General features: G+C 42.9%; 66 non-coding genes across 66 annotated transcripts; all 66 read left to right on the top strand.

Moving 5' to 3' along the window:
* Positions 1-147: 147 nt before the first annotated feature.
* On the top strand, positions 148-221 carry Trnai-aau (transfer RNA isoleucine (anticodon AAU)). The gene has a single exon. It is a non-coding gene; the product is annotated as a tRNA-Ile (tRNA).
* A 7-nt stretch (positions 222-228) lies between these two features.
* Positions 229-301, top strand: Trnaf-gaa (transfer RNA phenylalanine (anticodon GAA)). Its single transcript has one exon. It is a non-coding gene; the product is annotated as a tRNA-Phe (tRNA).
* A 546-nt stretch (positions 302-847) lies between these two features.
* On the top strand, positions 848-919 carry Trnae-uuc (transfer RNA glutamic acid (anticodon UUC)). The gene has a single exon. It is a non-coding gene; the product is annotated as a tRNA-Glu (tRNA).
* A 5-nt stretch (positions 920-924) lies between these two features.
* Positions 925-995, top strand: Trnag-gcc (transfer RNA glycine (anticodon GCC)). The gene has a single exon. It is a non-coding gene; the product is annotated as a tRNA-Gly (tRNA).
* A 240-nt stretch (positions 996-1,235) lies between these two features.
* Trnai-aau (transfer RNA isoleucine (anticodon AAU)) lies at positions 1,236-1,309 on the top strand. The gene has a single exon. It is a non-coding gene; the product is annotated as a tRNA-Ile (tRNA).
* Positions 1,310-1,316: 7 nt separating this feature from the next.
* On the top strand, positions 1,317-1,389 carry Trnaf-gaa (transfer RNA phenylalanine (anticodon GAA)). The gene has a single exon. It is a non-coding gene; the product is annotated as a tRNA-Phe (tRNA).
* A 546-nt stretch (positions 1,390-1,935) lies between these two features.
* On the top strand, positions 1,936-2,007 carry Trnae-uuc (transfer RNA glutamic acid (anticodon UUC)). Its single transcript has one exon. It is a non-coding gene; the product is annotated as a tRNA-Glu (tRNA).
* A 5-nt stretch (positions 2,008-2,012) lies between these two features.
* Positions 2,013-2,083, top strand: Trnag-gcc (transfer RNA glycine (anticodon GCC)). The gene has a single exon. It is a non-coding gene; the product is annotated as a tRNA-Gly (tRNA).
* Positions 2,084-2,323: 240 nt separating this feature from the next.
* Positions 2,324-2,397, top strand: Trnai-aau (transfer RNA isoleucine (anticodon AAU)). Its single transcript has one exon. It is a non-coding gene; the product is annotated as a tRNA-Ile (tRNA).
* Positions 2,398-2,404: 7 nt separating this feature from the next.
* On the top strand, positions 2,405-2,477 carry Trnaf-gaa (transfer RNA phenylalanine (anticodon GAA)). The gene has a single exon. It is a non-coding gene; the product is annotated as a tRNA-Phe (tRNA).
* A 545-nt stretch (positions 2,478-3,022) lies between these two features.
* On the top strand, positions 3,023-3,094 carry Trnae-uuc (transfer RNA glutamic acid (anticodon UUC)). Its single transcript has one exon. It is a non-coding gene; the product is annotated as a tRNA-Glu (tRNA).
* A 5-nt stretch (positions 3,095-3,099) lies between these two features.
* Positions 3,100-3,170, top strand: Trnag-gcc (transfer RNA glycine (anticodon GCC)). Its single transcript has one exon. It is a non-coding gene; the product is annotated as a tRNA-Gly (tRNA).
* A 240-nt stretch (positions 3,171-3,410) lies between these two features.
* On the top strand, positions 3,411-3,484 carry Trnai-aau (transfer RNA isoleucine (anticodon AAU)). Its single transcript has one exon. It is a non-coding gene; the product is annotated as a tRNA-Ile (tRNA).
* A 7-nt stretch (positions 3,485-3,491) lies between these two features.
* On the top strand, positions 3,492-3,564 carry Trnaf-gaa (transfer RNA phenylalanine (anticodon GAA)). Its single transcript has one exon. It is a non-coding gene; the product is annotated as a tRNA-Phe (tRNA).
* A 546-nt stretch (positions 3,565-4,110) lies between these two features.
* Positions 4,111-4,182, top strand: Trnae-uuc (transfer RNA glutamic acid (anticodon UUC)). The gene has a single exon. It is a non-coding gene; the product is annotated as a tRNA-Glu (tRNA).
* Positions 4,183-4,187: 5 nt separating this feature from the next.
* Trnag-gcc (transfer RNA glycine (anticodon GCC)) lies at positions 4,188-4,258 on the top strand. The gene has a single exon. It is a non-coding gene; the product is annotated as a tRNA-Gly (tRNA).
* Positions 4,259-4,498: 240 nt separating this feature from the next.
* Trnai-aau (transfer RNA isoleucine (anticodon AAU)) lies at positions 4,499-4,572 on the top strand. Its single transcript has one exon. It is a non-coding gene; the product is annotated as a tRNA-Ile (tRNA).
* Positions 4,573-4,579: 7 nt separating this feature from the next.
* On the top strand, positions 4,580-4,652 carry Trnaf-gaa (transfer RNA phenylalanine (anticodon GAA)). Its single transcript has one exon. It is a non-coding gene; the product is annotated as a tRNA-Phe (tRNA).
* A 546-nt stretch (positions 4,653-5,198) lies between these two features.
* On the top strand, positions 5,199-5,270 carry Trnae-uuc (transfer RNA glutamic acid (anticodon UUC)). The gene has a single exon. It is a non-coding gene; the product is annotated as a tRNA-Glu (tRNA).
* Positions 5,271-5,275: 5 nt separating this feature from the next.
* Trnag-gcc (transfer RNA glycine (anticodon GCC)) lies at positions 5,276-5,346 on the top strand. Its single transcript has one exon. It is a non-coding gene; the product is annotated as a tRNA-Gly (tRNA).
* Positions 5,347-5,586: 240 nt separating this feature from the next.
* Trnai-aau (transfer RNA isoleucine (anticodon AAU)) lies at positions 5,587-5,660 on the top strand. The gene has a single exon. It is a non-coding gene; the product is annotated as a tRNA-Ile (tRNA).
* Positions 5,661-5,667: 7 nt separating this feature from the next.
* Trnaf-gaa (transfer RNA phenylalanine (anticodon GAA)) lies at positions 5,668-5,740 on the top strand. The gene has a single exon. It is a non-coding gene; the product is annotated as a tRNA-Phe (tRNA).
* Positions 5,741-6,286: 546 nt separating this feature from the next.
* Trnae-uuc (transfer RNA glutamic acid (anticodon UUC)) lies at positions 6,287-6,358 on the top strand. Its single transcript has one exon. It is a non-coding gene; the product is annotated as a tRNA-Glu (tRNA).
* A 5-nt stretch (positions 6,359-6,363) lies between these two features.
* Positions 6,364-6,434, top strand: Trnag-gcc (transfer RNA glycine (anticodon GCC)). The gene has a single exon. It is a non-coding gene; the product is annotated as a tRNA-Gly (tRNA).
* Positions 6,435-6,674: 240 nt separating this feature from the next.
* Trnai-aau (transfer RNA isoleucine (anticodon AAU)) lies at positions 6,675-6,748 on the top strand. The gene has a single exon. It is a non-coding gene; the product is annotated as a tRNA-Ile (tRNA).
* A 7-nt stretch (positions 6,749-6,755) lies between these two features.
* Positions 6,756-6,828, top strand: Trnaf-gaa (transfer RNA phenylalanine (anticodon GAA)). Its single transcript has one exon. It is a non-coding gene; the product is annotated as a tRNA-Phe (tRNA).
* Positions 6,829-7,374: 546 nt separating this feature from the next.
* On the top strand, positions 7,375-7,446 carry Trnae-uuc (transfer RNA glutamic acid (anticodon UUC)). The gene has a single exon. It is a non-coding gene; the product is annotated as a tRNA-Glu (tRNA).
* A 5-nt stretch (positions 7,447-7,451) lies between these two features.
* Positions 7,452-7,522, top strand: Trnag-gcc (transfer RNA glycine (anticodon GCC)). The gene has a single exon. It is a non-coding gene; the product is annotated as a tRNA-Gly (tRNA).
* A 240-nt stretch (positions 7,523-7,762) lies between these two features.
* On the top strand, positions 7,763-7,836 carry Trnai-aau (transfer RNA isoleucine (anticodon AAU)). Its single transcript has one exon. It is a non-coding gene; the product is annotated as a tRNA-Ile (tRNA).
* A 7-nt stretch (positions 7,837-7,843) lies between these two features.
* Positions 7,844-7,916, top strand: Trnaf-gaa (transfer RNA phenylalanine (anticodon GAA)). The gene has a single exon. It is a non-coding gene; the product is annotated as a tRNA-Phe (tRNA).
* A 545-nt stretch (positions 7,917-8,461) lies between these two features.
* Positions 8,462-8,533, top strand: Trnae-uuc (transfer RNA glutamic acid (anticodon UUC)). The gene has a single exon. It is a non-coding gene; the product is annotated as a tRNA-Glu (tRNA).
* Positions 8,534-8,538: 5 nt separating this feature from the next.
* Trnag-gcc (transfer RNA glycine (anticodon GCC)) lies at positions 8,539-8,609 on the top strand. Its single transcript has one exon. It is a non-coding gene; the product is annotated as a tRNA-Gly (tRNA).
* Positions 8,610-8,849: 240 nt separating this feature from the next.
* Trnai-aau (transfer RNA isoleucine (anticodon AAU)) lies at positions 8,850-8,923 on the top strand. Its single transcript has one exon. It is a non-coding gene; the product is annotated as a tRNA-Ile (tRNA).
* A 7-nt stretch (positions 8,924-8,930) lies between these two features.
* Trnaf-gaa (transfer RNA phenylalanine (anticodon GAA)) lies at positions 8,931-9,003 on the top strand. Its single transcript has one exon. It is a non-coding gene; the product is annotated as a tRNA-Phe (tRNA).
* A 546-nt stretch (positions 9,004-9,549) lies between these two features.
* Trnae-uuc (transfer RNA glutamic acid (anticodon UUC)) lies at positions 9,550-9,621 on the top strand. The gene has a single exon. It is a non-coding gene; the product is annotated as a tRNA-Glu (tRNA).
* A 5-nt stretch (positions 9,622-9,626) lies between these two features.
* Positions 9,627-9,697, top strand: Trnag-gcc (transfer RNA glycine (anticodon GCC)). Its single transcript has one exon. It is a non-coding gene; the product is annotated as a tRNA-Gly (tRNA).
* An 871-nt stretch (positions 9,698-10,568) lies between these two features.
* Trnae-uuc (transfer RNA glutamic acid (anticodon UUC)) lies at positions 10,569-10,640 on the top strand. The gene has a single exon. It is a non-coding gene; the product is annotated as a tRNA-Glu (tRNA).
* A 5-nt stretch (positions 10,641-10,645) lies between these two features.
* Positions 10,646-10,716, top strand: Trnag-gcc (transfer RNA glycine (anticodon GCC)). Its single transcript has one exon. It is a non-coding gene; the product is annotated as a tRNA-Gly (tRNA).
* Positions 10,717-10,956: 240 nt separating this feature from the next.
* Trnai-aau (transfer RNA isoleucine (anticodon AAU)) lies at positions 10,957-11,030 on the top strand. Its single transcript has one exon. It is a non-coding gene; the product is annotated as a tRNA-Ile (tRNA).
* A 7-nt stretch (positions 11,031-11,037) lies between these two features.
* On the top strand, positions 11,038-11,110 carry Trnaf-gaa (transfer RNA phenylalanine (anticodon GAA)). The gene has a single exon. It is a non-coding gene; the product is annotated as a tRNA-Phe (tRNA).
* A 546-nt stretch (positions 11,111-11,656) lies between these two features.
* On the top strand, positions 11,657-11,728 carry Trnae-uuc (transfer RNA glutamic acid (anticodon UUC)). Its single transcript has one exon. It is a non-coding gene; the product is annotated as a tRNA-Glu (tRNA).
* A 5-nt stretch (positions 11,729-11,733) lies between these two features.
* Positions 11,734-11,804, top strand: Trnag-gcc (transfer RNA glycine (anticodon GCC)). Its single transcript has one exon. It is a non-coding gene; the product is annotated as a tRNA-Gly (tRNA).
* A 240-nt stretch (positions 11,805-12,044) lies between these two features.
* On the top strand, positions 12,045-12,118 carry Trnai-aau (transfer RNA isoleucine (anticodon AAU)). The gene has a single exon. It is a non-coding gene; the product is annotated as a tRNA-Ile (tRNA).
* A 7-nt stretch (positions 12,119-12,125) lies between these two features.
* Positions 12,126-12,198, top strand: Trnaf-gaa (transfer RNA phenylalanine (anticodon GAA)). The gene has a single exon. It is a non-coding gene; the product is annotated as a tRNA-Phe (tRNA).
* Positions 12,199-12,744: 546 nt separating this feature from the next.
* Trnae-uuc (transfer RNA glutamic acid (anticodon UUC)) lies at positions 12,745-12,816 on the top strand. Its single transcript has one exon. It is a non-coding gene; the product is annotated as a tRNA-Glu (tRNA).
* Positions 12,817-12,821: 5 nt separating this feature from the next.
* On the top strand, positions 12,822-12,892 carry Trnag-gcc (transfer RNA glycine (anticodon GCC)). Its single transcript has one exon. It is a non-coding gene; the product is annotated as a tRNA-Gly (tRNA).
* Positions 12,893-13,762: 870 nt separating this feature from the next.
* On the top strand, positions 13,763-13,834 carry Trnae-uuc (transfer RNA glutamic acid (anticodon UUC)). The gene has a single exon. It is a non-coding gene; the product is annotated as a tRNA-Glu (tRNA).
* Positions 13,835-13,839: 5 nt separating this feature from the next.
* On the top strand, positions 13,840-13,910 carry Trnag-gcc (transfer RNA glycine (anticodon GCC)). Its single transcript has one exon. It is a non-coding gene; the product is annotated as a tRNA-Gly (tRNA).
* Positions 13,911-14,780: 870 nt separating this feature from the next.
* On the top strand, positions 14,781-14,852 carry Trnae-uuc (transfer RNA glutamic acid (anticodon UUC)). The gene has a single exon. It is a non-coding gene; the product is annotated as a tRNA-Glu (tRNA).
* Positions 14,853-14,857: 5 nt separating this feature from the next.
* Trnag-gcc (transfer RNA glycine (anticodon GCC)) lies at positions 14,858-14,928 on the top strand. The gene has a single exon. It is a non-coding gene; the product is annotated as a tRNA-Gly (tRNA).
* An 870-nt stretch (positions 14,929-15,798) lies between these two features.
* Trnae-uuc (transfer RNA glutamic acid (anticodon UUC)) lies at positions 15,799-15,870 on the top strand. Its single transcript has one exon. It is a non-coding gene; the product is annotated as a tRNA-Glu (tRNA).
* Positions 15,871-15,875: 5 nt separating this feature from the next.
* Trnag-gcc (transfer RNA glycine (anticodon GCC)) lies at positions 15,876-15,946 on the top strand. Its single transcript has one exon. It is a non-coding gene; the product is annotated as a tRNA-Gly (tRNA).
* Positions 15,947-16,186: 240 nt separating this feature from the next.
* Positions 16,187-16,260, top strand: Trnai-aau (transfer RNA isoleucine (anticodon AAU)). The gene has a single exon. It is a non-coding gene; the product is annotated as a tRNA-Ile (tRNA).
* A 7-nt stretch (positions 16,261-16,267) lies between these two features.
* On the top strand, positions 16,268-16,340 carry Trnaf-gaa (transfer RNA phenylalanine (anticodon GAA)). The gene has a single exon. It is a non-coding gene; the product is annotated as a tRNA-Phe (tRNA).
* Positions 16,341-16,886: 546 nt separating this feature from the next.
* Positions 16,887-16,958, top strand: Trnae-uuc (transfer RNA glutamic acid (anticodon UUC)). Its single transcript has one exon. It is a non-coding gene; the product is annotated as a tRNA-Glu (tRNA).
* Positions 16,959-16,963: 5 nt separating this feature from the next.
* Positions 16,964-17,034, top strand: Trnag-gcc (transfer RNA glycine (anticodon GCC)). The gene has a single exon. It is a non-coding gene; the product is annotated as a tRNA-Gly (tRNA).
* A 240-nt stretch (positions 17,035-17,274) lies between these two features.
* Positions 17,275-17,348, top strand: Trnai-aau (transfer RNA isoleucine (anticodon AAU)). The gene has a single exon. It is a non-coding gene; the product is annotated as a tRNA-Ile (tRNA).
* A 7-nt stretch (positions 17,349-17,355) lies between these two features.
* Trnaf-gaa (transfer RNA phenylalanine (anticodon GAA)) lies at positions 17,356-17,428 on the top strand. The gene has a single exon. It is a non-coding gene; the product is annotated as a tRNA-Phe (tRNA).
* A 546-nt stretch (positions 17,429-17,974) lies between these two features.
* On the top strand, positions 17,975-18,046 carry Trnae-uuc (transfer RNA glutamic acid (anticodon UUC)). Its single transcript has one exon. It is a non-coding gene; the product is annotated as a tRNA-Glu (tRNA).
* Positions 18,047-18,051: 5 nt separating this feature from the next.
* Positions 18,052-18,122, top strand: Trnag-gcc (transfer RNA glycine (anticodon GCC)). Its single transcript has one exon. It is a non-coding gene; the product is annotated as a tRNA-Gly (tRNA).
* Positions 18,123-18,362: 240 nt separating this feature from the next.
* On the top strand, positions 18,363-18,436 carry Trnai-aau (transfer RNA isoleucine (anticodon AAU)). Its single transcript has one exon. It is a non-coding gene; the product is annotated as a tRNA-Ile (tRNA).
* A 7-nt stretch (positions 18,437-18,443) lies between these two features.
* On the top strand, positions 18,444-18,516 carry Trnaf-gaa (transfer RNA phenylalanine (anticodon GAA)). The gene has a single exon. It is a non-coding gene; the product is annotated as a tRNA-Phe (tRNA).
* Positions 18,517-19,062: 546 nt separating this feature from the next.
* Trnae-uuc (transfer RNA glutamic acid (anticodon UUC)) lies at positions 19,063-19,134 on the top strand. The gene has a single exon. It is a non-coding gene; the product is annotated as a tRNA-Glu (tRNA).
* A 5-nt stretch (positions 19,135-19,139) lies between these two features.
* On the top strand, positions 19,140-19,210 carry Trnag-gcc (transfer RNA glycine (anticodon GCC)). Its single transcript has one exon. It is a non-coding gene; the product is annotated as a tRNA-Gly (tRNA).
* A 240-nt stretch (positions 19,211-19,450) lies between these two features.
* Trnai-aau (transfer RNA isoleucine (anticodon AAU)) lies at positions 19,451-19,524 on the top strand. The gene has a single exon. It is a non-coding gene; the product is annotated as a tRNA-Ile (tRNA).
* Positions 19,525-19,531: 7 nt separating this feature from the next.
* Trnaf-gaa (transfer RNA phenylalanine (anticodon GAA)) lies at positions 19,532-19,604 on the top strand. Its single transcript has one exon. It is a non-coding gene; the product is annotated as a tRNA-Phe (tRNA).
* The last annotated feature ends 253 nt before the right edge of the window (positions 19,605-19,857 follow it).

The following is a 19,857-nucleotide window of genomic DNA, read 5'->3' as shown; positions in this document are numbered from 1 at the left end:
CTTGCCACTTCAAAGAGGAAACACGCGGTTGGAAAAACAGTTTCAAAGGGATTAATTTTATTTCAGAAAAGATAACACTCCTCAAGAAGTAACCTCTTCACATATATTCTCTGAATGCAATCTCAAATAGAAGATGGCTTTACGTGCGGCCGGTTAGCTCAGTTGGTTAGAGCGTTGTGCTAATAACGCAAATGTCGCGGGTTCGAGCCCCGTACTGGCCACCGATGCGCCTCGATAGCTCAGTTGGGAGAGCGTTAGACTGAAGATCTAAAGGTCCCTGGTTCAATCCCGGGTCGAGGCATTTCCAAGCTTTTTTTAGAGCGAAAATAATATTGTGCCAGCGACTATAGATTCCCCATGTTTTGTTTGACAAACGATGCTGGAAATGTCGACATCGAATGTGACGACATACCATAGTAGGTTTTGTTTGATCGAGACCTTCTTAGATTTTTTGTATACCCAATGAAAAGAGAACGATTACAAATCGAATCTATAGCTGTGTCGCAATTGTGGAGGATCTTTTTTATGTGAACCACAATAAGTAAGAAGAAAAACTCACAAATACTTTTTTTGCAATAATTTTATAGGAATTGATGGTGAATCCAAGCGCCTCGACCATTGCCACCTGTGCTCTTAGTAGCATATGAAACAAGTCGAAAAGAGCATTTCATCGCTTTCAAATGTGAAAATGAGAAATATCCGATGAAGTTCATTCAACCGAAATTGGAGTCGGACGATTTCTATCCAGCATCTGCACCTTTTCTGTCGCACAAGAACACGGACCAGATTGGTTTTTGCTAGGCTAAACTAGGATATTGATCAATACTGCTATGATCTTTTGAGGCCCTCCCAAATGGTCTAGTGGTCAGGATTCCTGGCTTTCACCCAGGCGGCCCGGGTTCGATTCCCGGTTTGGGAAGCTTAGCATTGGTGGTTCAGTGGTAGAATTCTCGCCTGCCACGCGGGAGACCCGGGTTCGATTCCCGGCCAATGCAAATTTGAAGTTTGTTTTGTTGGATTCAATGCTGTTTTAATATCGAAGATACAGTGATTTCAGCCTGTTTGTCTTCTTCACCCATTGCAACTTCCTTGCCACTTCAAAGAGGGAACACGCGGTTGGAAAAACAGTTTCAAAGGGATTAATTTTATTTCAGAAAAGATAACACTCCTCAAGAAGTAACCTCTTCACATATATTCTCTGAATGCAATCTCAAATAGAAGATGGCTTTACGTGCGGCCGGTTAGCTCAGTTGGTTAGAGCGTTGTGCTAATAACGCAAATGTCGCGGGTTCGAGCCCCGTACTGGCCACCGATGCGCCTCGATAGCGCAGTTGGGAGAGCGTTAGACTGAAGATCTAAAGGTCCCTGGTTCAATCCCGGGTCGAGGCATTTCCAAGCTTTTTTTAGAGCGAAAATAATATTGTGCCAGCGACTATAGATTCCCCATGTTTTGTTTGACAAACGATGCTGGAAATGTCGACATCGAATGTGACGACATACCATAGTAGGTTTTGTTTGATCGAGACCTTCTTAGATTTTTTGTATACCCAATGAAAAGAGAACGATTACAAATCGAATCTATAGCTGTGTCGCAATTGTGGAGGACCTTTTTTATGTGAACCACAACCAGTAAGAAGAAAAACTCACAAATACTTTTTTTGCAATAATTTTATAGGAATTGATGGTGAATCCAAGCGCCTCGACCATTGCCACCTGTGCTCTTAGTAGCATATGAAACAAGTCGAAAAGAGCATTTCATCGCTTTCAAATGTGAAAATGAGAAATATCCGATGAAGTTCCTTCAACCGAAATTGGAGTCGGACGATTTCTATCCAGCATCTGCACCTTTTCTGTCGCACAAGAACACGGACCAGATTGGTTTTTGCTAGGCTAAACTAGGATATTGAACAATACTGCTATGATCTTATCAGGCCCTCCCAAATGGTCTAGTGGTCAGGATTCCTGGCTTTCACCCAGGCGGTCCGGGTTCGATTCCCGGTTTGGGAAGCTTAGCATTGGTGGTTCAGTGGTAGAATTCTCGCCTGCCACGCGGGAGGCCCGGGTTCGATTCCCGGCCAATGCAAATTTGAAGTTTGTTTTGTTGGATTCAATGCTGTTTTAATATCGAAGATACAGTGATTTCAGCCTGTTTGTCTTCTTCACCCATTGCAACTTCCTTGCCACTTCAAAGAGGGAACACGCGGTTGGAAAAACAGTTTCAAAGGGATTAATTTTATTTCAGAAAAGATAACACTCCTCAAGAAGTAATCTCTTCACATATATTCTCTGAATGCAATCTCAAATAGAAGATGGCTTTACGTGCGGCCGGTTAGCTCAGTTGGTTAGAGCGTTGTGCTAATAACGCAAATGTCGCGGGTTCGAGCCCCGTACTGGCCACCGATGCGCCTCGATAGCTCAGTTGGGAGAGCGTTAGACTGAAGATCTAAAGGTCCCTGGTTCAATCCCGGGTCGAGGCATTTCCAAGTTTTTTTAGAGCGAAAATAATATTGTGCCAGCGACTATAGATTCCTCATGTTTTGTTTGACAAACGATGCTGGAAATGTCGACATCGAATGTGACGACATACCATAGTAGGTTTTGTTTGATCGAGACCTTCTTAGATTTTTTGTATACCCAATGAAAAGAGAACGATTACAAACCGAATCTATAGCTGTGTCGCAATTGTGGAGGATCTTTTTTATGTGAACCACAATAAGTAAGAAGAAAAACTCACAAATACTTTTTTTGCAATAATTTTATAGGAATTGATGGTGAATCCAAGCGCCTCGACCATTGCCACCTGTGCTCTTAGTAGCATATGAAACAAGTCGAAAAGAGCATTTCATCGCTTTCAAATGTGAAAATGAGAAATATCCGATGAAGTTCCTTCAACCGAAATTTGAGTCGGACGATTTCTATCCAGCATCTGCACCTTTTCTGTCGCACAAGAACACGGACCAGATTGGTTTTTGCTAGGCTAAACTAGGATATTGATCAATACTGCTATGATCTTATCAGGCCCTCCCAAATGGTCTAGTGGTCAGGATTCCTGGCTTTCACCCAGGCGGCCCGGGTTCGATTCCCGGTTTGGGAAGCTTAGCATTGGTGGTTCAGTGGTAGAATTCTCGCCTGCCACGCGGGAGGCCCGGGTTCGATTCCCGGCCAATGCAAATTTGAAGTTTGTTTTGTTGGATTCAATGCTGTTTTAATATCGAAGATACAGTGATTTCAGCCTGTTTGTCTTCTTCACCCATTGCAACTTCCTTGCCACTTCAAAGAGGGAACACGCGGTTGGAAAAACAGTTTCAAAGGGATTAATTTTATTTCAGAAAAGATAACACTCCTCAAGAAGTAATCTCTTCACATATATTCTCTGAATGCAATCTCAAATAGAAGATGGCTTTACGTGCGGCCGGTTAGCTCAGTTGGTTAAAGCGTTGTGCTAATAACGCAAATGTCGTGGGTTCGAGCCCCGTACTGGCCACCGATGCGCCTCGATAGCGCAGTTGGGAGAGCGTTAGACTGAAGATCTAAAGGTCCCTGGTTCAATCCCGGGTCGAGGCATTTCCAAGCTTATTTTAGAGCGAAAATAATATTGTGCCAGCGACTATAGATTCCCCATGTTTTGTTTGACAAACGATGCTGGAAATGTCGACATCGAATGTGACGACATACCATAGTAGGTTTTGTTTGATCGAGACCTTCTTAGATTTTTTGTATACCCAATGAAAAGAGAACGATTACAAATCGAATATATAGCTGTGTCGCAATTGTGGAGGATCTTTTTTATGTGAACCACAACAAGTAAGAAGAAAAACTCACAAATACTTTTTTTGCAATAATTTTATAGGAATTGATGGTGAATCCAAGCGCCTCGACCATTGCCACCTGTGCTCTTAGTAGCATATGAAACAAGACGAAAAGAGCATTTCATCGCTTTCAAATGTGAAAATGAGAAATATCCGATGAAGTTCCTTCAACCGAAATTTGAGTCGGACGATTTCTATCCAGCATCTGCACCTTTTCTGTCGCACAAGAACACGGACCAGATTGGTTTTTGCTAGGCTAAACTAGTATATTGATCAATACTGCTATGATCTTATCAGGCCCTCCCAAATGGTCTAGTGGTCAGGATTCCTGGCTTTCACCCAGGCGGCCCGGGTTCGATTCCCGGTTTGGGAAGCTTAGCATTGGTGGTTCAGTGGTAGAATTCTCGCCTGCCACGCGGGAGGCCCGGGTTCGATTCCCGGCCAATGCAAATTTGAAGTTTGTTTTGTTGGATTCAATGCTGTTTTAATATCGAAGATACAGTGATTTCAGCCTGTTTGTCTTCTTCACCCATTGCAACTTCCTTGCCACTTCAAAGAGGGAACACGCGGTTGGAAAAACAGTTATAAAGGGATTAATTTTATTTCAGAAAAGATAACACTCCTCAAGAAGTAACCTCTTCACATATATTCTCTGAATGCAATCTCAAATAGAAGATGGCTTTACGTGCGGCCGGTTAGCTCAGTTGGTTAGAGCGTTGTGCTAATAACGCAAATGTCGCGGGTTCGAGCCCCGTACTGGCCACCGATGCGCCTCGATAGCGCAGTTGTGAGAGCGTTAGACTGAAGATCTAAAGGTCCCTGGTTCAATCCCGGGTCGAGGCATTTCCAAGCTTTTTTTAGAGCGAAAATAATATTGTGCCAGCGACTATAGATTCCCCATGTTTTGTTTTACAAACGATGCTGGAAATGTCGACATCGAATGTGACGACATACCATAGTAGGTTTTGTTTGATCGAGACCTTCTTAGATTTTTTGTATACCCAATGAAAAGAGAACGATTACAAATCGAATCTATAGCTGTGTCGCAATTGTGGAGGATCTTTTTTATGTGAACCACAACAAGTAAGAAGAAAAACTCACAAATACTTTTTTTGCAATAATTTTATAGGAATTGATGGTGAATCCAAGCGCCTCGACCATTGCCACCTGTGCTCTTAGTAGCATATGAAACAAGTCGAAATAAGCATTTCATCGCTTTCAAATGTGAAAATGAGAAATATCCGATGAAGTTCCTTCAACCGAAATTTGAGTCGGACGATTTCTATCCAGCATCTGCACCTTTTCTGTCGCACAAGAACACGGACCAGATTGGTTTTTGCTAGGCTAAACTAGGATATTGATCAATACTGCTATGATCTTATCAGGCCCTCCCAAATGGTCTAGTGGTCAGGATTCCTGGCTTTCACCCAGGCGGCCCGGGTTCGATTCCCGGTTTGGGAAGCTTAGCATTGGTGGTTCAGTGGTAGAATTCTCGCCTGCCACGCGGGAGGCCCGGGTTCGATTCCCGGCCAATGCAAATTTGAAGTGTGTTTTGTTGGATTCAATGCTGTTTTAATATCGAAGATACAGTGATTTCAGCCTGTTTGTCTTCTTCACCCATTGCAACTTCCTTGCCACTTCAAATAGGGAACACGCGGTTGGAAAAACAGTTTCAAAGGGATTAATTTTATTTCAGAAAAGATAACACTCCTCAAGAAGTAATCTCTTCACATATATTCTCTGAATGCAATCTCAAATAGAAGATGGCTTTACGTGCGGCCGGTTAGCTCAGTTGGTTAGAGCGTTGTGCTAATAACGCAAATGTCGTGGGTTCGAGCCCCGTACTGGCCACCGATGCGCCTCGATAGGGCAGTTGGGAGAGCGTTAGACTGAAGATCTAAAGGTCCCTGGTTCAATCTCGGGTCGAGGCATTTCCAAGCTTATTTTAGAGCGAAAATAATATTGTGCCAGCGACTATAGATTCCCCATGTTTTGTTTGACAAACGATGCTGGAAATGTCGACATCGAATGTGACGACATACCATAGTAGGTTTTGTTTGATCGAGACCTTCTTAGATTTTTTGTATACCCAATGAAAAGAGAACGATTACAAATCGAATCTATAGCTGTGTCGCAATTGTGGAGGATCTTTTTTATGTGAACCACAACAAGTAAGAAGAAAAACTCACAAATACTTTTTTTGCAATAATTTTATAGGAATTGATGGTGAATCCAAGCGCCTCGACCATTGCCACCTGTGCTCTTAGTAGCATATGAAACAAGTCGAAAAGAGCATTTCATCGCTTTCAAATGTGAAAATGAGAAATATCCGATGAAGTTCCTTCAACCGAAATTTGAGTCGGACGATTTCTATCCAGCATCTGCACCTTTTCTGTCGCACAAGAACACGGACCAGATTGGTTTTTGCTAGGCTAAACTAGGATATTGATCAATACTGCTATGATCTTATCAGGCCCTCCCAAATGGTCTAGTGGTCAGGATTCCTGGCTTTCACCCAGGCGGCCCGGGTTCGATTCCCGGTTTGGGAAGCTTAGCATTGGTGGTTCAGTGGTAGAATTCTCGCCTGCCACGCGGGAGGCCCGGGTTCGATTCCCGGCCAATGCAAATTTGAAGTTTGTTTTGTTGGATTCAATGCTGTTTTAATATCGAAGATACAGTGATTTCAGCCTGTTTGTCTTCTTCACCCATTGCAACTTCCTTGCCACTTCAAAGAGGGAACACGCGGTTTGAAAAACAGTTTCAAAGGGATTAATTTTGTTTCAGAAAAGATAACACTCCTCAAGAAGTAACCTCTTCACATATATTCTCTGAATGCAATCTCAAATAGAAGATGGCTTTACGTGCGGCCGGTTAGCTCAGTTGGTTAGAGCGTTGTGCTAATAACGCAAATGTCGCGGGTTCGAGCCCCGTACTGGCCACCGATGCGCCTCGATAGCGCAGTTGGGAGAGCGTTAGACTGAAGATCTAAAGGTCCCTGGTTCAATCCCGGGTCGAGGCATTTCCAAGCTTTTTTTAGAGCGAAAATAATATTGTGCCAGCGACTATAGATTCCCCATGTTTTGTTTGACAAACGATGCTGGAAATGTCGACATCGAATGTGACGACATACCATAGTAGGTTTTGTTTGATCGAGACCTTCTTAGATTTTTTGTATACCCAATGAAAAGAGAACGATTACAAATCGAATCTATAGCTGTGTCGCAATTGTGGAGGATCTTTTTTATGTGAACCACAACCAGTAAGAAGAAAAACTCACAAATACTTTTTTTGCAATAATTTTATAGGAATTGATGGTGAATCCAAGCGCCTCGACCATTGCCACCTGTGCTCTTAGTAGCATATGAAACAAGTCGAAAAGAGCATTTCATCGCTTTCAAATGTGAAAATGAGAAATATCCGATGAAGTTCCTTCAACCGAAATTTGAGTCGGTCGATTTCTATCCATCATCTGCACCTTTTCTGTCGCACAAGAACACGGACCAGATTGGTTTTTGCTAGGCTAAACTAGGATATTGATCAATAGTGCTATGATCTTATCAGGCCCTCCCAAATGGTCTAGTGGTCAGGATTCCTGGCTTTCACCCAGGCGGCCCGGGTTCGATTCCCGGTTTGGGAAGCTTAGCATTGGTGGTTCAGTGGTAGAATTCTCGCCTGCCACGCGGGAGGCCCGGGTTCGATTCCCGGCCAATGCAAATTTGAAGTTTGTTTTGTTGGATTCAATGCTGTTTTAATATCGAAGATACAGTGATTTCAGCCTGTTTGTCTTCTTCACCCATTGCAACTTCCTTGCCACTTCAAAGAGGGAACACGCGGTTGGAAAAACAGTTTCAAAGGGATTAATTTTATTTCAGAAAAGATAACACTCCTCAAGAAGTAACCTCTTCACATATATTCTCTGAATGCAATCTCAAATAGAAGATGGCTTTACGTGCGGCCGGTTAGCTCAGTTGGTTAGAGCGTTGTGCTAATAACGCAAATGTCGCGGGTTCGAGCCCCGTACTGGCCACCGATGCGCCTCGATAGCTCAGTTGGGAGAGCGTTAGACTGAAGATCTAAAGGTCCCTGGTTCAATCCCGGGTCGAGGCATTTCCAAGTTTTTTTAGAGCGAAAATAATATTGTGCCAGCGACTATAGATTCCTCATGTTTTGTTTGACAAACGATGCTGGAAATGTCGACATCGAATGTGACGACATACCATAGTAGGTTTTGTTTGATCGAGACCTTCTTAGATTTTTTGTATACCCAATGAAAAGAGAACGATTACAAATCGAATCTATAGCTGTGTCGCAATTGTGGAGGATCTATTTTATGTGAACCACAACAAGTAAGAAGAAAAACTCACAAATACTTTTTTTGCAATAATTTTATAGGAATTGATGGTGAATCCAAGCGCCTCGACCATTGCCACCTGTGCTCTTAGTAGCATATGAAACAAGTCGAAAAGAGCATTTCATCGCTTTCAAATGTGAAAATGAGAAATATCCGATGAAGTTCCTTCAACCGAAATTGGAGTCGGACGATTTCTATCCAGCATCTGCACCTTTTCTGTCGCACAAGAACACGGACCAGATTGGTTTTTGCTAGGCTAAACTAGGATATTGATCAATACTGCTATGATCTTATCAGGCCCTCCCAAATGGTCTAGTGGTCAGGATTCCTGGCTTTCACCCAGGCGGCCCGGGTTCGATTCCCGGTTTGGGAAGCTTAGCATTGGTGGTTCAGTGGCAGAATTCTCGCCTGCCACGCGGGAGGCCCGGGTTCGATTCCCGACCAATGCAAATTTGAAGTTTGTTTTGATGGATTCAATGCTGTTTTAATATCGAAGATACAGTGATTTCAGCCTGTTTGTCTTCTTCACCCATTGCAACTTCCTTGCCACTTCAAAGAGGGAACACGCGGTTGGAAAAACAGTTTCAAAGGGATTAATTTTATTTCAGAAAAGATAACACTCCTGAAGAAGTAACCTCTTCACATATATTCTCTGAATGCAATCTCAAATAGAAGATGGCTTTACGTGCGGCCGGTTAGCTCAGTTGGTTAGAGCGTTGTGCTAATAACGCAAATGTCGCGGGTTCGAGCCCCGTACTGGCCACCGATGCGCCTCGATAGCTCAGTTGGGAGAGCGTTAGACTGAAGATCTAAAGGTCCCTGGTTCAATCCCGGGTCGAGGCATTTCCAAGCTTTTTTTAGAGCGAAAGTAATATTGTGCCAGCGACTATAGATTCCCCATGTTTTGTTTGACAAACGATGCTGGAAATGTCGACATCGAATGTGACGACATACCATAGTAGGTTTTGTTTGATCGAGACCTTCTTAGATTTTTTGTATACCCAATGAAAAGAGAACGATTGCAAATCGATTCTATAGCTGTGTCGCAATTGTGGAGGATCTATTTTATGTGAACCACAACAAGTAAGAAGAAAAACTCACAAATACTTTTTTTGCAATAATTTTATAGGAATTGATGGTGAATCCAAGCGCCTCGACCATTGCCACCTGTGCTCTTAGTAGCATATGAAACAAGTCGAAAAGAGCATTTCATCGCTTTCAAATGTGAAAATGAGATATATCCGATGAAGTTCCTTCAACCGAAATTGGAGTCGGACGATTTCTATCCAGCATCTGCACCTTTTCTGTCGCACAAGAACACGGACCAGATTGGTTTTTGCTAGGCTAAACTAGGATATTGATCAATACTGCTATGATCTTATCAGGCCCTCCCAAATGGTCTAGTGGTCAGGATTCCTGGCTTTCACCCAGGCGGCCCGGGTTCGATTCCCGGTTTGGGAAGCTTAGCATTGGTGGTTCAGTGGTAGAATTCTCGCCTGCCACGCGGGAGGCCCGGGTTCGATTCCCGGCCAATGCAAATTTGAAGTTTGTTTTGTTGGATTCAATGCTGTTTTAATATCGAAGATACAGTGATTTCAGCCTGTTTGTCTTCTTCACCCATTGCAACTTCCTTGCCACTTCAAAGAGGGAACACGCGGTTGGTAAAACAGTTTCAAAGGGATTAATTTTATTTCAGAAAAGATAACACTCCTCAAGAAGTAACCTCTTCACATATATTCTCTGAATGCAATCTCAAATAGAAGATGGCTTTACGTGCGGCCGGTTAGCTCAGTTGGTTAGAGCGTTGTGCTAATACAGACTGAAGATCTAAAGGTCCCTGGTTCAATCCCGGGTCGAGGCATTTCCAAGCTTTTTTTAGAGCGAAAATAATATTGTGCCAGCGACTATAGATTCCCCATGTTTTGTTTGACAAACGATGCTGGAAATGTCGACATCGAATGTGACGACATACCATAGTAGGTTTTGTTTGATCGAGACCTTCTTAGATTTTTTGTATACCCAATGAAAAAGAGAACGATTACAAATCGAATCTATAGCTGTGTCGCAATTGTGGAGGATCTATTTTATGTGAACCACAACAAGTAAGAAGAAAAACTCACAAATACTTTTTTTGCAATAATTTTATAGGAATTGATGGTGAATCCAAGCGCCTCGACCATTGCCACCTGTGCTCTTAGTAGCATATGAAACTAGTCGAAAAGAGCATTTCATCGCTTTCAAATGTGAAAATGAGAAATATCCGATGAAGTTCCTTCAACCGAAATTGGAGTCGGACGATTTCTATCCAGCATCTGCACCTTTTCTGTCGCACAAGAACACGGACCAGATTGGTTTTTGCTAGGCTAAACTAGGATATTGATCAATACTGCTATGATCTTATCAGGCCCTCCCAAATGGTCTAGTGGTCAGGATTCCTGGCTTTCACCCAGGCGGCCCGGGTTCGATTCACGGTTTGGGAAGCTTAGCATTGGTGGTTCAGTGTTAGAATTCTCGCCTGCCACGCGGGAGGCCCGGGTTCGATTCCCGACCAATGCAAATTTGAAGTTTGTTTTGTTGGATTCAATGCTGTTTTAATATCGAAGATACAGTGATTTCAGCCTGTTTGTCTTCTTCACCCATTGCAACTTCCTTGCCACTTCAAAGAGGGAACACGCGGTTGGTAAAACAGTTTCAAAGGGATTAATTTTATTTCAGAAAAGATAACACTCCTCAAGAAGTAACCTCTTCACATATATTCTCTGAATGCAATCTCAAATAGAAGATGGCTTTACGTGCGGCCGGTTAGCTCAGTTGGTTAGAGCGTTGTGCTAATAACGCAAATGTCGCGGGTTCGAGCCCCGTACTGGCCACCGATGCGCCTCGATAGCTCAGTTGGGAGAGCGTTAGACTGAAGATCTAAAGGTCCCTGGTTCAATCCCGGGTCGAGGCATTTCCAAGCTTTTTTTAGAGCGAAAATAATATTGTGCCAGCGACTATAGATTCCCCATGTTTTGTTTGACAAACGATGCTGGAAATGTCGACATCGAATGTGACGACATACCATAGTAGGTTTTGTTTGATCGAGACCTTCTTAGATTTTTTGTATACGCAATGAAAAGAGAACGATTACAAATCGAATCTATAGCTGTGTCGCAATTGTGGAGGATCTATTTTATGTGAACCACAACAAGTAAGAAGAAAAACTCACAAATACTTTTTTTGCAATAATTTTATAGGAATTGATGGTGAATCCAAGCGCCTCGACCATTGCCACCTGTGCTCTTAGTAGCATATGAAACAAGTCGAAAAGAGCATTTCATCGCTTTCAAATGTGAAAATGAGAAATATCCGATGAAGTTCCTTCAACCGAAATTGGAGTCGGACGATTTCTATCCAGCATCTGCACCTTTTCTGTCGCACAAGAACACGGACCAGATTGGTTTTTGCTAGGCTAAACTAGGATATTGATCAATACTGCTATGATCTTATCAGGCCCTCCCAAATGGTCTAGTGGTAAGGATTCCTGGCTTTCACCCAGGCGGCCCGGGTTCGATTCCCGGTTTGGGAAGCTTAGCATTGGTGGTTCAGTGGCAGAATTCTCGCCTGCCACGCGGGAGGCCCGGGTTCGATTCCCGGCCAATGCAAATTTGAAGTTTGTTTTGTTGGATTCAATGCTGTTTTAATATCGAAGATACAGTGATTTCAGCCTGTTTGTCTTCTTCACCCATTGCAACTTCCTTGCCACTTCAAAGAGGGAACACGCGGTTGGTAAAACAGTTTCAAAGGGATTAATTTTATTTCAGAAAAGATAACACTCCTCAAGAAGTAACCTCTTCACATATATTCTCTGAATGCAATCTCAAATAGAAGATGGCTTTACGTGCGGCCGGTTAGCTCAGTTGGTTAGAGCGTTGTGCTAATAACGCAAATGTCGCGGGTTCGAGCCCCGTACTGGCCACCGATGCGCCTCGATAGCTCAGTTGGGAGAGCGTTAGACTGAAGATCTAAAGGTCCCTGGTTCAATCCCGGGTCGAGGCATTTCCAAGCTTTTTTTAGAGCGAAAATAATATTGTGCCAGCGACTATAGATTCCCCATGTTTTGTTTGACAAACGATGCTGGAAATGTCGACATCGAATGTGACGACATACCATAGTAGGTTTTGTTTGATCGAGACCTTCTTAGATTTTTTGTATACCCAATGAAAAGAGAACGATTACAAATCGATTCTATAGCTGTGTCGCAATTGTGGAGGATCTATTTTATGTGAACCACAACAAGTAAGAAGAAAAACTCACAAATACTTTTTTTGCAATAATTTTATAGGAATTGATGGTGAATCCAAGCGCCTCGACCATTGCCACCTGTGCTCTTAGTAGCATATGAAACAAGTCGAAAAGAGCATTTCATCGCTTTCAAATGTGAAAATGAGAAATATCCGATGAAGTTCCTTCAACCGAAATTGGAGTCGGACGATTTCTATCCAGCATCTGCACCTTTTCTGTCGCACAAGAACACGGACCAGATTGGTTTTTGCTAGGCTAAACTAGGATATTGATCAATACTGCTATGATCTTATCAGGCCCTCCCAAATGGTCTAGTGGTCAGGATTCCTGGCTTTCACCCAGGCGGCCCGGGTTCGATTCCCGGTTTGGGAAGCTTAGCATTGGTGGTTCAGTGGTAGAATTCTCGCCTGCCACGCGGGAGGCCCGGGTTCGATTCCCGGCCAATGCAAATTTGAAGTTTGTTTTGTTGGATTCAATGCTGTTTTAATATCGAAGATACAGTGATTTCAGCCTGTTTGTCTTCTTCACCCATTGCAACTTCCTTGCCACTTCAAAGAGGGAACACGCGGTTGGTAAAACAGTTTCAAAGGGATTAATTTGATTTCAGAAAAGATAACACTCCTCAAGAAGTAACCTCTTCACATATATTCTCTGAATGCAATCTCAAATAGAAGATGGCTTTACGTGCGGCCGGTTAGCTCAGTTGGTTAGAGCGTTGTGCTAATACAGACTGAAGATCTAAAGGTCCCTGGTTCAATCCCGGGTCGAGGCATTTCCAAGCTTTTTTTAGAGCGAAAATAATATTGTGCCAGCGACTATAGATTCCCCATGTTTTGTTTGACAAACGATGCTGGAAATGTCGACATCGAATGTGACGACATACCATAGTAGGTTTTGTTTGATCGAGACCTTCTTAGATTTTTTGTATACGCAATGAAAAGAGAACGATTACAAATCGAATCTATAGCTGTGTCGCAATTGTGGAGGATCTATTTTATGTGAACCACAACAAGTAAGAAGAAAAACTCACAAATACTTTTTTTGCAATAATTTTATAGGAATTGATGGTGAATCCAAGCGCCTCGACCATTGCCACCTGTGCTCTTAGTAGCATATGAAACAAGTCGAAAAGAGCATTTCATCGCTTTCAAATGTGAAAATGAGAAATATCCGATGAAGTTCCTTCAACCGAAATTGGAGTCGGACGATTTCTATCCAGCATCTGCACCTTTTCTGTCGCACAAGAACACGGACCAGATTGGTTTTTGCTAGGCTAAACTAGGATATTGATCAATACTGCTATGATCTTATCAGGCCCTCCCAAATGGTCTAGTGGTCAGGATTCCTGGCTTTCACCCAGGCGGCCCGGGTTCGATTCCCGGTTTGGGAAGCTTAGCATTGGTGGTTCAGTGGCAGAATTCTCGCCTGCCACGCGGGAAGCCCGGGTTCGATTCCCGACCAATGCAAATTTGAAGTTTGTTTTGTTGGATTCAATGCTGTTTTAATATCGAAGATACAGTGATTTCAGCCTGTTTGTCTTCTTCACCCATTGCAACTTCCTTGCCACTTCAAAGAGGGAACACGCGGTTGGTAAAACAGTTTCAAAGGGATTAATTTTATTTCAGAAAAGATAACACTCCTCAAGAAGTAACCTCTTCACATATATTCTCTGAATGCAATCTCAAATAGAAGATGGCTTTACGTGCGGCCGGTTAGCTCAGTTGGTTAGAGCGTTGTGCTAATACAGACTGAAGATCTAAAGGTCCCTGGTTCAATCCCGGGTCGAGGCATTTCCAAGCTTTTTTTAGAGCGAAAATAATATTGTGCCAGCGACTATAGATTCCCCATGTTTTGTTTGACAAACGATGCTGGAAATGTCGACATCGAATGTGACGACATACCATAGTAGGTTTTGTTTGATCGAGACCTTCTTAGATTTTTTGTATACCCAATGAAAAGAGAACGATTACAAATCGAATCTATAGCTGTGTCGCAATTGTGGAGGATCTATTTTATGTGAACCACAACAAGTAAGAAGAAAAACTCACAAATACTTTTTTTGCAATAATTTTATAGGAATTGATGGTGAATCCAAGCGCCTCGACCATTGCCACCTGTGCTCTTAGTAGCATATGAAACAAGTCGAAAAGAGCATTTCATCGCTTTCAAATGTGAAAATGAGAAATATCCGATGAAGTTCCTTCAACCGAAATTGGAGTCGGACGATTTCTATCCAGCATCTGCACCTTTTCTGTCGCACAAGAACACGGACCAGATTGGTTTTTGCTAGGCTAAACTAGGATACTGATCAATACTGCTATGATCTTATCAGGCCCTCCCAAATGGTCTAGTGGTAAGGATTCCTGGCTTTCACCCAGGCGGCCCGGGTTCGATTCCCGGTTTGGGAAGCTTAGCATTGGTGGTTCAGTGGCAGAATTCTCGCCTGCCACGCGGGAGGCCCGGGTTCGATTCCCGGCCAATGCAAATTTGAAGTTTGTTTTGTTGGATTCAATGCTGTTTTAATATCGAAGATACAGTGATTTCAGCCTGTTTGTCTTCTTCACCCATTGCAACTTCCTTGCCACTTCAAAGAGGGAACACGCGGTTGGTAAAACAGTTTCAAAGGGATTAATTTTATTTCAGAAAAGATAACACTCCTCAAGAAGTAACCTCTTCACATATATTCTCTGAATGCAATCTCAAATAGAAGATGGCTTTACGTGCGGCCGGTTAGCTCAGTTGGTTAGAGCGTTGTGCTAATACAGACTGAAGATCTAAAGGTCCCTGGTTCAATCCCGGGTCGAGGCATTTCCAAGCTTTTTTTAGAGCGAAAATAATATTGTGCCAGCGACTATAGATTCCCCATGTTTTGTTTGACAAACGATGCTGGAAATGTCGACATCGAATGTGACGACATACCATAGTAGGTTTTGTTTGATCGAGACCTTCTTAGATTTTTTGTATACCCAATGAAAAGAGAACGATTACAAATCGAATCTATAGCTGTGTCGCAATTGTGGAGGATCTATTTTATGTGAACCACAACAAGTAAGAAGAAAAACTCACAAATACTTTTTTTGCAATAATTTTATAGGAATTGATGGTGAATCCAAGCGACTCGACCATTGCCACCTGTGCTCTTAGTAGCATATGAAACAAGTCGAAAAGAGCATTTCATCGCTTTCAAATGTGAAAATGAGAAATATCCGATGAAGTTCCTTCAACCGAAATTGGAGTCGGACGATTTCTATCCAGCATCTGCACCTTTTCTGTCGCACAAGAACACGGACCAGATTGGTTTTTGCTAGGCTGAACTAGGATATTGATCAATACTGCTATGATCTTATCAGGCCCTCCCAAATGGTCTAGTGGTCAGGATTCCTGGCTTTCACCCAGGCGGCCCGGGTTCGATTCCCGGTTTGGGAAGCTTAGCATTGGTGGTTCAGTGTTAGAATTCTCGCCTGCCACGCGGGAGGCCCGGGTTCGATTCCCGGCCAATGCAAATTTGAAGTTTGTTTTGTTGGATTCAATGCTGTTTTAATATCGAAGATACAGTGATTTCAGCCTGTTTGTCTTCTTCACCCATTGCAACTTCCTTGCCACTTCAAAGAGGGAACACGCGGTTGGAAAAACAGTTTCAAAGGGATTAATTTTATTTCAGAAAAGATAACACTCCTCAAGAAGTAACCTCTTCACATATATTCTCTGAATGCAATCTCAAATAGAAGATGGCTTTACGTGCGGCCGGTTAGCTCAGTTGGTTAGAGCGTTGTGCTAATAACGCAAATGTCGCGGGTTCGAGCCCCGTACTGGCCACCGATGCGCCTCGATAGCTCAGTTGGGAGAGCGTTAGACTGAAGATCTAAAGGTCCCTGGTTCAATCCCGGGTCGAGGCATTTCCAAGCTTTTTTTGGAGCGAAAATAATATTGTGCCAGCGACTATAGATTCCCCATGTTTTGTTTGACAAACGATGCTGGAAATGTCGACATCGAATGTGACGACATACCATAGTAGGTTTTGTTTGATCGAGACCTTCTTAGATTTTTTGTATACCAAATGAAAAGAGAACGATTACAAATCGAATCTATAGCTGTGTCGCAATTGTGGAGGATCTTTTTTATGTGAACCACAACAAGTAAGAAGAAAAACTCACAAATACTTTTTTTGCAATAATTTTATAGGAATTGATGGTGAATCCAAGCGCCTCGACCATTGCCACCTGTGCTCTTAGTAGCATATGAAACAAGTCGAAAAGAGCATTTCATCGCTTTCAAATGTGAAAATGAGAAATATCCGATGAAGTTCCTTCAACCGAAATTTGAGTCGGACGATTTCTATCCATCATCTGCACCTTTTCTGTCGCACAAGAACACGGACCAGATTGGTTTTTGCTAGGCTAAACTAGGATATTGATCAATACTGCTATGATCTTATCAGGCCCTCCCAAATGGTCTAGTGGTCAGGATTCCTGGCTTTCACCCAGGCGGCCCGGGTTCGATTCCCGGTTTGGGAAGCTTAGCATTGGTGGTTCAGTGGTAGAATTCTCGCCTGCCACGCGGGAGGCCCGGGTTCGATTCCCGGCCAATGCAAATTTGAAGTTTGTTTTGTTGGATTCAATGCTGTTTTAATATCGAAGATACAGTGATTTCAGCCTGTTTGTCTTCTTCACCCATTGCAACTTCCTTGCCACTTCAAAGAGGGAACACGCGGTTGGAAAAACAGTTTCAAAGGGATTAATTTTATTTCAGAAAAGATAACACTCCTCAAGAAGTAACCTCTTCACATATATTCTCTGAATGCAATCTCAAATAGAAGATGGCTTTACGTGCGGCCGGTTAGCTCAGTTGGTTAGAGCGTTGTGCTAATAACGCAAATGTCGCGGGTTCGAGCCCCGTACTGGCCACCGATGCGCCTCGATAGCTCAGTTGGGAGAGCGTTAGACTGAAGATCTAAAGGTCCCTGGTTCAATCCCGGGTCGAGGCATTTCCAAGCTTTTTTTAGAGCGAAAATAATATTGTGCCAGCGACTATAGATTCCCCATGTTTTGTTTGACAAACGATGCAGGAAATGTCGACATCGAATGTGACGACATACCATAGTAGGTTTTGTTTGATCGAGACCTTCTTAGATTTTTTGTATACCCAATGAAAAGAGAACGATTACAAATCGAATCTATAGCTGTGTCGCAATTGTGGAGGATCTTTTTTATGTGAACCACAACAAGTAAGAAGAAAAACTCACAAATACTTTTTTTGCAATAATTTTATAGGAATTGATGGTGAATCCAAGCGCCTCGACCATTGCCACCTGTGCTCTTAGTAGCATATGAAACAAGTCGAAAAGAGCATTTCATCGCTTTCAAATGTGAAAATGAGAAATATCCGATGAAGTTCCTTCAACCGAAATTTGAGTCGGACGATTTCTATCCAGCATCTGCACCTTTTCTGTCGCACAAGAACACGGACCAGATTGGTTTTTGCTAGGCTAAACTAGGATATTGATCAATACTGCTATGATCTTGTCAGGCCCTCCCAAATGGTCTAGTGGTCAGGATTCCTGGCTTTCACCCAGGCGGCCCGGGTTCGATTCCCGGTTTGGGAAGCTTAGCATTGGTGGTTCAGTGGTAGAATTCTCGCCTGCCACGCGGGAGGCCCGGGTTCGATTCCCGGCCAATGCAAATTTGAAGTTTGTTTTGTTGGATTCAATGCTGTTTTAATATCGAAGATACAGTGATTTCAGCCTGTTTGTCTTCTTCACCCATTGCAACTTCCTTGCCACTTCAAAGAGGGAACACGCGGTTGGAAAAACAGTTTCAAAGGGATTAATTTTATTTCAGAAAAGATAACACTCCTCAAGAAGTAACCTCTTCACATATATTCTCTGAATGCAATCTCAAATAGAAGATGGCTTTACGTGCGGCCGGTTAGCTCAGTTGGTTAGAGCGTTGTGCTAATAACGCAAATGTCGCGGGTTCGAGCCCCGTACTGGCCACCGATGCGCCTCGATAGCTCAGTTGGGAGAGCGTTAGACTGAAGATCTAAAGGTCCCTGGTTCAATCCCGGGTCGAGGCATTTCCAAGCTTTTTTTAGAGCGAAAATAATATTGTGCCAGCGACTATAGATTCCCCATGTTTTGTTTGACAAACGATGCTGGAAATGTCGACATCGAATGTGACGACATACCATAGTAGGTTTTGTTTGATCGAGACCTTCTTAGATTTTTTGTATACCCAATGAAAAGAGAACGATTACAAATCGAATCTATAGCTGTGTCGCAATTGTGGAGGATCTTTTTTATGTGAACCACAACAAGTAAGAAGAAAAACTCACAAATACTTTTTTTGCAATAATTTTATAGGAATTGATGGTGAATCCAAGCGCCTCGACCATTGCCACCTGTGCTCTTAGTAGCATATGAAACAAGTCGAAAAGAGCATTTCATCGCTTTCAAATGTGAAAATGAGAAATATCCGATGAAGTTCCTTCAACCGAAATTGGAGTCGGACGATTTCTATCCAGCATCTGCACCTTTTCTGTCGCACAAGAACACGGACCAGATTGGTTTTTGCTAGGCTAAACTAGGATATTGATCAATACTGCTATGATCTTGTCAGGCCCTCCCAAATGGTCTAGTGGTCAGGATTCCTGGCTTTCACCCAGGCGGCCCGGGTTCGATTCCCGGTTTGGGAAGCTTAGCATTGGTGGTTCAGTGGTAGAATTCTCGCCTGCCACGCGGGAGGCCCGGGTTCGATTCCCCGCCAATGCAAATTTGAAGTTTGTTTTGTTGGATTCAATGCTGTTTTAATATCGAAGATACAGTGATTTCAGCCTGTTTGTCTTCTTCACCCATTGCAACTTCCTTGCCACTTCAAAGAGGAAACACGCGGTTGGAAAAACAGTTTCAAAGGGATTAATTTTATTTCAGAAAAGATAACACTCCTCAAGAAGTAACCTCTTCACATATATTCTCTGAATGCAATCTCAAATAGAAGATGGCTTTACGTGCGGCCGGTTAGCTCAGTTGGTTAGAGCGTTGTGCTAATAACGCAAATGTCGCGGGTTCGAGCCCCGTACTGGCCACCGATGCGCCTCGATAGCTCAGTTGGGAGAGCGTTAGACTGAAGATCTAAAGGTCCCTGGTTCAATCCCGGGTCGAGGCATTTCCAAGCTTTTTTTAGAGCGAAAATAATATTGTGCCAGCGACTATAGATTCCCCATGTTTTGTTTGACAAACGATGCTGGAAATGTCGACATCGAATGTGACGACATACCATAGTAGGTTTTGTTTGATCGAGACCTTCTTAGATTTTTTGTATACCCAATGAAAAGAGAACGATTACAAATCGAATCTATAGCTGTGTCGCAATTGTGGAGGATCTTTTTTATGTGAACCACAACAAGTAAGAAGAAAAA

This window comes from Ascidia mentula, chromosome 4, assembly GCF_947561715.1.
Source record: "Ascidia mentula chromosome 4, kaAscMent1.1, whole genome shotgun sequence".
Classification (NCBI taxonomy): domain Eukaryota; kingdom Metazoa; phylum Chordata; class Ascidiacea; order Phlebobranchia; family Ascidiidae; genus Ascidia; species Ascidia mentula.
Note: the sequence above shows the minus strand (reverse complement) of the source record. Positions and strands in the feature narration are given on the sequence as shown.